A 10,986-nucleotide genomic window follows, 5' to 3' on the forward strand; every position below is an offset into this window, starting at 1 on the left:
GCCTGTGATCGAGTTATAAAGATGCTCCATGTATTTACTGCGTCACTGTTATTCGTAGGGAAAGTATGAAATACCAAATATATTGTTTCGATTATATTGATGGAAACGCTGTCACCATCGAACGCACAGCAAGTCATGTATGTAGACTGTTCTGAACGGGCACTGACTTACTTCTTCAAACAAAATCCTATTAGGGTGTGGTTTTCCCATTACAATAAGAAAATATCGTAACGTACTGTCAAGAACATAGTAAGGAGAATGGCTTAGTTTCGCATCTGAAGCAAATGTCTACCCTCAGCACTGAAACTTCTTTTTGGGCTGTCTTCGATAAGCAAAGGGAATTGTTTTCTCAACGTACGTCGAAAATACCAGCTTGCCAATAGAACATCTGAGCTCATAGCGAATGCTGAGGCGCAACTTCATACTATACGAAAAAACTGTTTACGAGCAGCTTCTCGTTAAATGCTTGTGCTTAAAAAGAATATTGGGTGTGTTAAATAGTTCGGAAATCCCTCCTCTAATTCGCTAATAAAATGGTTTGTACTCAGCCCACGACGGCCACTTAACACCTGCGCACCAGTCAGACGAGCACATACCTGAATCACATTTCCCACAATGAAGTCATTCAACTTCCTGTTACCATTTCGTTTTATCTCACGCGTTCTGTCATGTAATGTTTCAAGTAGTCAGCAAATGAATGACCTGCTTCAGCGGAGGTACCGCACCTCGTTAGTCAAAGGATAATAACTAGCCGGAAGGCGAAACCTACGCTATATTTTTTCCCGTTCCCTTTATTTACACAAAACATTTAAAACACTCTTTACAGCACAACAAGGCTGTCAGCAGCGATATTTATTCCACATCGTAATTGTATGTACTGTGCTTGAAATTTTCACATAATTAGTAAACAATTCTTAACCGTGGAGGAAGCTCTATTGACCATCATACGTTGGTATCAAACTGTCTAATGTTCGTATCTTTGGTCACATAAATCTTGTATCCTATTCCTATCGGTTGTGCCGGCTACAACTTCTTTCATCTTTCTTCTTCCTTTTGTTTTAAATGTCAGCTGGAAAAGAACCTGCTGCTATGCAGCAAAATTTCCATTTTTCTGACTTTACGCATGAGCCTTAGTTTTCACTCAATTAAATATTTATTAAGTTAGCCTTACACAGTCGATAACGCCAGTATCAAGGGAGATAAAAACAGCGTTAAAAAAACAGCCGCGCTTGCAGAGAGAGGACGTGAACCCACTTTGCTTCTGTTATCTAGGGCTGATCCCGAAGCTTTGCCCATATCGAGAACGGAATGAAAATGGAAGAAAACATCGTCGAAATTACTTCACAAACAATAGCCAGTGGAACAAATTGCGGAAGTAACATCCCACGTCACGGCACATAACTGGCGCATGGACGCTAAGTAATGCCTATATTTTTTACTACATGTTCCTCGAGTGCATCAAGAAAATATCGCTTAGGATGCACTGCCAGGACAGCTTGTACCTTTGTGAGATTACTTTACATGCATTTACGTCAACAATAACCTTCACTCGGTAAAAGCCAGGAAAACATGTACCGGTAGCGACATCAGTAAACGGAGCACGGTATTTTTTCTGAAATTTATCACGCCTTGCCAAATTGAAACTGACAGTCGCGTTATGTGCGAACCAGCCGTAGACGCCAGTGCCCCTTCATTTGCACAAATATTGCCTTGTTATCTCCAGGCAAGAAGGCGTCATATTAATTTTTACGGAAAAACACCGCACCTGTTCATGCCGTTCACACCTTTCACATGCTTCAACTAGTGCGTCCTCTCACCCACTGATTCCAAAAAGCATCCACTTTTTGCTTAATAAAGCAAATGTTCCACAATCCTATAAAATCCGAAAAGGCGAAGTAGAGTATAGAGATTGCGGCAAAATTTTTCGTAGGTGCAGACATTTTTTGCGTTTATTTTGTCATTGGAAAAAACTAATCCAACTGATGTTGAACCCCCGTCCTGTACTGTCATCTGTGTAATTTCCGTGTCTAGCGCTGCAAAATTTTTCCTTTAGTCAGAATGGAGTAAACAGACTAGCAATAGGTTTCAATTTACTTTGTGCATATTTTGGACAAGCAACAAATGAACGTAAGCTACTTTGCTTAAAAAGGAGACTGCATAAAAAGCAAAAGACCAAAACGTCAGCAATTCTGATATATTTTCCTTTCCTAATTCACTTTGTGGGTATTATGCGGTAAAAGACTGAAAGAACCTGTAGATGAAGTTGGTATGCTTCAAGGTATCTTCCCTTTCGCCATCAAATTCCAAAAGAGGAAGCTTTAACTCAGTCATTATTACGCGCTAACTTAAAATACTGCGCTTGCCACATTAACTTGCATTTTTTTCTCTGGTTCGTTTTTGGCAAGTGTTTAATGAAGAGGGCGTTATCATCTTTTTGAAACTAAAAAAAAATTAGAACCATTTATTTGTGCGCAGAGAAGGACTCATAAAAGCTAAATCTGTATTCTACAAACCCCAGAAAGCAACTTATTTTAGTCTCCAAAGTATTTTTACCATTAAATATACAGTTTGTGTAACGCTTTTTTTTTCTATTTACTCGGAATTTTGTTACCGAGAGAAGATATCCGCAAATTTAGTCACCCATAATGGCGAAAAAAGACTGCAAATATGAAATCGGCAATGAAAACGATTTCGCATGATATCTTCTGTTAGTGGGATTGAGAAGTGGAGAGGAGATTAGGTGTTCTTCATTTGTTCTTCTAACCGCGGGAACGGATAGCGTATCTTCTAATACCAGTAGGGGCAGCACCGTGGAGTCTGAGAAGCCTGGAACCCCCTGTGCTCAAATGTATAAGACTGCGAGCATACGATGCAGACCCTCATTTTGTATTAATGCCAAAGCCTTACTAACTAGAGTTTCTGGCAAACTTGTCCGCAAAATGCATCTGCAAAAAGGGGAATATTTAATGAGTGATAATGTGAAGGGATGGTGGCATTAGTAGTCATGTCTGAATGTGTGTCATATGTGGTCCATAATCTGTATGTCATATGAATTTTATGGTTGTGCCACTCATTATATTTTTTCATGACTAAAAGACATGATTTATGCTGAAGGAGTCCTGATTGAAGACAATGTTAAGGATTTGTGCTGTTATGCACCAGTTTTTGGTCACGAAACCAGCAAAGTCATGGGCCCCATATTATAATAAGGGAGTAATTACTAACTGCATCCACCCAAGCGCAGCCATACGGCTACAAAAAAAAAAGATATACAGCTTTCTCAGAAACTTCGTAGTTAAAGAAAAATACGTCATGATCCGGGAATCGAACCCGGCACCACCGCCTTACCGGGGCAGTCACTCTACCGACTAGGCTAACCAGGACGGTCTGCAGAGCAGACGGTAGAGCGAGAGCGAATTGATCTATAACTCGAAGTGGGAATGGTGTTGGTCAAATATTTAGGGGAACCCCCAAGGTGGAGTAGATTTTTAATAAGGGAGTAATTACTCATTGCATCCACCCAAGCGCAATACTCATTGCATCCACCTAAGCGCTTGGGTGGATGCGCTTGGGTGGATGCGCTTGGGTGGATGCAATGAGTAATTAGTCCCTTATTAGAAATCTACTCCACCTTGGGGGATTCCCTTAAATATTTGACCGGGCCCCATATTGCGTCACAAATGTCTGGATTCCGAACAGTCAAAAAAATGCTGAGATACGGGTGAAGCATTGTCACTAAAAGTCTTAAGTAATAGGTCCTATTCTCCTCTCTAGTCACTATGTTACAGCATAGCCGGGTAATAATGGCCGAGTCGCATATTTACTTATCAGCGTACATAACCCCACCTAACTTTCTGCCGGTCGCTACCGGTCGCTAGTAGCTCTAATTGGCTGAACGTCAGATCTGGCGGTGTCATGACAACATTAAAACTGATAGGACTCGAATTGCTTTGAAATCGCCGTCCGCATCGTTACCTACTTTATTCAGCGCTAATCGAAGAAAAGTGGCACCTTGCGTTGTTAAAATTTTGTTTTCTGGCTTGAACAACTGCAGCAGTGACGCGTATTTTTTTTTTTTTTTTCATTCACTAGAAGGACGTGTTCCTTTTCGTTCACGAGAATAAAGCGCAGTAAAAATTAAGTGCATAAGAAACGCCACATCGTCAGCTGCATTATTCAGGGCCAATCAAGGAAAAGGAAGTTTTGAGCCGTGAGATGTTTAAATGATTCCCTTTGGCTGACACAGCTGTTTATTACGCGTTATGTTTCGTTCGCACGCAGAAAGCGGAGTGCATGAAGTGCATTAGAAGCCCGTCCACCCGAGAGGATTGCACGACAGCCAAGGACACGTACCGTGCATTTCACTTACTTACAACATAATAAATCAAGCTGATGGATCGAGATACATTGGTGATAATTATGGGAGTTAGCATGCTTGGTGCGACAGCGCACCACTGTTATTAGGCAATTATAGTTATCCATTCAGCGCTTTCTGCAGTCTACGAGGCTACCAACATTGTAACAATCGTAAACCTTGGAAATCGTTCCGCAATCTTTTTTTAACTTTGCTACCTTAGAGTTCATCCCGTTTAGAGCAAGCTTAGAATGTCCCTGCTGCCTGAACAGGGTTCTGCTTGTCTAGGCTACACAGGACTTCTTACTGGCATTACTTACATGCACGTTCATTTGGCTAAATTTTGTTTTCAACATAAATCAAATACTAGCAAATTAACCTAATCTTCTATCTGTCGTATCTTCCGACAGTCTTTGTCTTCAGTCTTGCATATCATGCATCATTCCTGAAGAGTTGCCCAAAAGTATTAGAAAGCCAGCAATCTTTAGAAAGGCAGTATTTTGAGGTTTTTCGGTTTGATGTGAAAAACAATTGCCCTGACCAACACCACTTTCTATGCTAGGCTTATTGTTGGATGTATAGAATAAACATTTAAATTGTCAGGTGTCAACACCTGGCCAGGGCATATGGAAAAAAATATGTGACACAATTTTCACATGCCATTAAATAATGGCATTACTACCTAGCGGGTTGCATGACACTATGTCTTAGGACATGCACGTAGGGGATTGCCTACTTCTCACTTGAAGATGTGCCTCGCATATTATCGAGAAATGCAAGCTTATACGTAAACACAGGCAGCTGCTACGATTACTTAACTTCGGGCAAATGTATAACGTCGACTCTCCTCGAGTATGGTATGTTACTGAATTAAGTTGTAACCAGATCATGCACTCCATGCATAAGTCGGCCGCGAAGTAATCTGACGTTCAGAAAATTCTGCTATTGGTGAATGCCCCGAAGGTGTAATCTATATTTCTATTTGCAAAGACACTACTCTCAGGCGGGGCATCAGAAGAGCTGCCAATTTTTACATATACATAGTAAGTCAGTTACAGCTTGTACGTGCATTCATACCTCCATAGATTCGCACACAGTGCTCTACTTTCATTCTCTATAACTTGCGTTCGTACTAGGATCCAATAAGTGGTTACACACAAGCATGCGTGATCCTGGAGCTTTTTTTACTCGCCTTATTCTGGGACTACTCGCAATAATTAGGTCATAGGCTTTGACTATATGGCTACTCACAGATGGCAACTTTTCGCCGATTCTCTTCATTTTCAGTCTGCATACGTGTCCAGCACGAAAGAGTAGAAACTAAGATGCGTGGCATTCCTCGGCGCCTCGAAAAAGCTTGTGCAACTCTCCAAACATGCATCACATGAAAGAGTAAGACAGCCACTGACAGCTAGATTTATTGAAATAAGAAAACAATAAAAGAGATCATCCAGCACTACTGTATCTCTCAAAAAGATTCATTTTGCACACATTTACTACAGCAGACACTTGTAATAGTGATGAAATTGTTCTGAAAATATAACTTTGGCTGGAAACGAAAATGAACACCACGAGCAGTCACAGGAGACATTTATCCATAATGATGAGCGCTGCCTAAAAACACTTCACCATGCAAACGTTAATGCATATTTTGTACTGTCTGAGGACAATATTTTGGTGGTTAGGCACATGCACCGCGGAGCCAAAAAACGTGCCTAAATGGCGTAATTATCTTGACTTTCTTGGCTGCAATGTATTTGCGCCTTGAGAAGGTTACACTTGGCTGTTATTAAACAGTGGAATTGTCACTCATCAGAGCAACTCAATCACTTTTGCACCAAATACAGATGAACTATCAATCAATAAGGATTGGAATGAAGGTGCCTTTGCAGTCTTGAAGCTGCGGTTGTATAGAAACCATTTAAACAATTTTACACGCTTTTCCGCGCATCATACAGAGTATTTGGCAGGCTCGAAAATTCCCGCAGAAAACCTTTCACTGAAAAGAGTGTACATTTATCTGCACGGCATCTGAACCAACTGTTTTTCACCGAACTTGCTGGTCTCTCGCAGCAAGATGAAATTTTTAAATCTGTAAGGAGAGGAGATATTTACACAATAATTTGTTTATGTAAAAATAAACTGGATATCCAATGTTGGTTCTTTTTCAATAGCTCCAGGAATTAAGATAATGCTGGATACTTCAAGCAAACTCAGCTTCTTTTGCTCTAACTCTTACGACTGTCATTCCCAAAAAGTTGACACGACAACAAACGAATAGGCAGCATTTCATTTCTTTATGCTTTTTATGACTGACACTCTACTGTACTCTGCTCCTGTCAGATACCATAGCCAAAAGATGGCTCTTGAAGCAACTTTCTTTGCGATACTTTTTCTTTAATATGTACTTGTGAACCCCAAATACAATAGAGCACACAGACAAATAAAATTTCGTTTCGAGGCGCGCCCCACTAACCGATGCGCATGTGTATATCTTGAGTGCGTGTGGGACACCCAGATGTCAAGCTAGACACTCTTGGCGTTCGTCTAATCTGCAGCTTGGATAAATGAGGAGAATTTTCTCACTGGCCTTGCTCCGTTTTATTTTGAGGGAGCCAGTACACTAGTGTCATAGGCAGTCGCCAACTGAGGCTTTGAATACTTTTGAGTCCTATTAGAATGAAACAGATGGCCAAGTGAATTACGCTTCTTGTATCTGAAGGGAACTTACCTTAGTTAGAATGGAACATGAGAAAAAATGGCATTGCATTTTTCAAAGGCGCATTGCGCACTTTTATTCGTTCAAATTAGACCTTATCTGGCTACTTTCTAGGCTCCCAAGCTGAGTAATGTGCTCCTGGTTGAGGCAAGTCTTACAGATTAGCTAAATGTAGGGATGTGAGAAGGAATAGCTTTCATTGCCAGAGGCGGATGGCCTAGAACATCGGTTTAAAACCTTAACTTAGTTATAAGGATCCAGTGTTGAAGCAGCTACAAAGCATTTCTATGCAAAATGCTCACTATGAGTTACATTTGGTTTAACTGCTACAGCAATAGATAGCCTCTAAATAGGATACACCTTACCGCAGCTACTTGGATACCGATGCAACACCTACACGAAAGTAGAGCTTGTTGCACCTATCAACAAGATGAGAACTTGAAATTTATCTGATAACTATCAGATTATGTTAGATTGCGATCGTCATTCCTACGTGTGCGCTGATTGCTAGACACCATAATGACACATCTGTCTGTGTCTGCATGCTGCCTGATATAGCAGCAGGGAGAGATTTGGCTGTGTATACAATACAATTGCAAGGTGACCAGGTACGCCATGAAGGCGTACTGCATAACTGGTATTCAAACTACTCAGATTGCTCCCATTAGTTGATCACTGGGTGTGTGCAGTAATTTGGTTTTAAATGTTGCCATTATTTTGTTCTTCCATTTATTGTTCCACTCTAAACAGCTTTTCAAGCTAGCATACAAGCATGCACGAATGGCCCTTCAAGCTTTTAGGGATACGCCTTGGCAATGATTAACTGCCGATTCGGAAAATATTTGTTATTGATTTTATTTTTTCAGGGAAGAAGGAGGCATGACTTAAGCTTGGAGATGATTTACGATCGACATGCGGTCTAGAATTGTGTGTTTCTACTTAGGAGCTAATTTACTGGGCCTTCTCCTTGATTATAAAACCGTGGTGGATCCACGACTCCCTTTTTTATGCTATGGCATGACACTAACACATACATATTATGAAAGCAGCTGTTCTAAGCGGGCTCGAATGTATTTTGTTCAAACATTTTTGCTGACACTATTGGTAAAATCTATCCACAACGTTCAGTGTTTCTAGTGGATGGTTTATAGAAACTTTAAAATTCTTTTCAGCTAGATTTGTCCTGCAAATGCAAGGTTCTAAAAGCTAGAACCCAGTATCTAAAATGCAATTCTGGTAATCCATCTTGTTCGGATCTACATGCCTTTTACAGTCATTGATATTGTTACGATGCATAAGGAAAGAAGCAGAATCTCATGAGTTTAAAGAAGATGACGTTCGAGTCTGGTGCCTGCAGGAAACGCCTGTTTCTTGAAAGCCATGTCTTCCATATCCGCTCTCTGCAATCCCAAGCTGAACTACTTTACACCTTGGTGGAGTTGCGGTGTATGATTCGGTTGACGACTGCGCACGATTAGCCAGGTCTTTTTTGGCTGCTAGAGCTCGCCCAATTGGCTTGCCGAAGAAGTCCTTAAGTTTTTGTTTGCAGATGTCCCACGTAGGCATCTGCGGTTCGTGGTTGGTAAACCAGGGCCCGCTTGCACAAACAATCTTAAGACTGTCTTAGCTAAGTCCAAACTGAACTGGAGTATTAAGGATAGGCCGCTAGCATGGCTGCTTAAGACTAGAGCCAAGACTCGGCTTCAGTCTTGACTTGAATAAGTCGCTTGGAAGATTACGACTCAGTGCCGTCTTAGTTAAGACACAAGGACGGAGGGTACCTAAGTAGCGAAATAGGGGAAAGCAGGGACGTGCTGGCCCCGTCCCAGCTTTGAGATGTAAACATTGTCATTCTTGCGTTGTGCTAGATCCGTGCCGTCGCGTTTTGGCGGCTGAAGATTGTGTCATGAGGTAAAATGACTAACGTGGTTGCTGAGGATGTTCATGCAAGCCACTCTAGTGAACACGGGCCGAGCCGAAGTGAGCAACGAAGATTGCAGTCGCGTGTTTTGCTGTTTGGCCTGTGCGCTCACTAGTTTGTTTTTTTTCCTCTGCCAGCATTGGTTCTCCAGCAGTCTATTTCTCTGCAACTGTTGAAATCACTGGTTCTGCGTTTCGGCATCCGGCTGCAAGCGTACGAAGCATTTGGGCCCCTTTCGCGGCGCAGTAAGGCAGCCAAGCACATCGTGAATCAGTGAGCATTCAGTGAAAAGAAAAAAAATAGAACGTGCGATGAAGTCGTCCGTGTGTCTAAGTGCGTCTCCGGTGATGGCAGAAGAGCTTCCGCGTCCAACGCGCATGCTGTGACGTATAATTTTATTCGACGTATGTCTGTGTGCGCGCTGTGCACCGTGTGCATACGTCTCGTGGTCGTCGGTGGCTTTTATGGAATGCTGTGCTCTCTACATACCTCCATTTTACTGTCTCCGTACTGTAAACTACCGGTGATCAGCACAAACTTTCGTCCTTGGGTCGTGTTTGTGTTCACAAAGCATTTGGGCTGCGATTGGCGTGAATTGCAGTAACATTCGCGCTGCAATTAACGCACAAATAGCAAGAAAGGATTTATGAAGTTGGATGTGAGGAAAAATCGGGAAGAGACACGCACAGACCACGTTTTCACTAGTTGCTGCTATTGCAGCATTTTATTTTATTCCTTTATTTTTGCAATGTGCGCCACAGATGTGCTACCATTGTCCTCCCCGCTTTAGTACAGATATGTTCTTTGTATGAAGATTGGGAAAGACTCAACCTTGCTATTATCTTCGTTTTTGCTGGCCGTATTTTTGCCTTTTGACATAATAGGAATTGCGGTATGGTGTGTTGCACTGCAGAAAACAGTCTAGTTTGATAGCTAACAAGTATATTCATTACCTGTGTTGCTTGATGTTGATTAAATATAGTAAGCTTGACGCACAGGACTTTTTGTGTGGCACATGTCTTCAAAAAATCGGAACAGCTGTCAGACGATTTGGTGGTGCTCCACATTTGTGGACAGGGCATACACATGCGTACACATAACAGCGCATACACATAAAACATCAAGTGCTTAAGCGACTCTTACTGAGCGGTGTCAATGACAGGACTTGTTGCCGCTTGGCTGGAATACCAAGCACTCATGGATCAATTGTAGGCGCAACAAGTTACTGCTAGCATTTCGTCATTACAAGTAATTTTATTCATTTTGTGAAGAGGAAGAAGTGGACAAGGAACATGCCAGTCAGTGGCATCGTGATCGCTGCGCGTGCTGGATCTGACTGTGATCGCTGCCGCTGTATTCGCCGCTCATCTGCTCAGTCCTGCTGATCAAGTCCTGTTGGTCTACTGAACAAACCCTCGATTCTTACATTTGGTGGAGCTGCCGGTCAAGATCTATCCTCTCGCCCTGGTACTCCGCAGCCGTACATTACCAGCTCCTGCGATGCCTGAGGACGTCAACCACCAAGCCGTACAAGTTGGCTCGGCCATCATCAGTTCTGGCTCCCTCCGTCAGCGAGACCCCGCCATCTTCAGCGGCACTGACGACCACGATGTCGAGGACTGGCTCACATCCTATGAACGAGTGAGCGTTTACAACAAATGGGACGCGGAAACAAAGTTAAGCAACGTCATTTTCTATCTCACCGGCGTAGCAAACCTATGGTTTCGAAACCATGAAGCGGACATTCCATCATGGTCCGCGTTTAAAGCTAGCTTCTGTGAAGTTTTCGGCCGACCAGCTGTGAGGAAACTCCGCGCTGAACAGCGCTTGCGTACGCGGTCTCAGCAAGTTGGCGAAAATTTCACGAGCTATATCGAGGACGTCATCGACTTGTGCAAGCGCGTTAACCCACACATGTCAGAGGCCGAGAAGACCAAGCACATTCTGCAAGGCATCGATGACGATGCCTTTCAGATGCTGTCGGCTCGAGAT

Source organism: Amblyomma maculatum, chromosome 11 (genome assembly GCF_055883805.1).
Source record: "Amblyomma maculatum isolate TAMU_Amacu chromosome 11, ASM5588380v1, whole genome shotgun sequence".
In the NCBI taxonomy this organism is placed as follows: Eukaryota; Metazoa; Arthropoda; class Arachnida; order Ixodida; family Ixodidae; genus Amblyomma; species Amblyomma maculatum.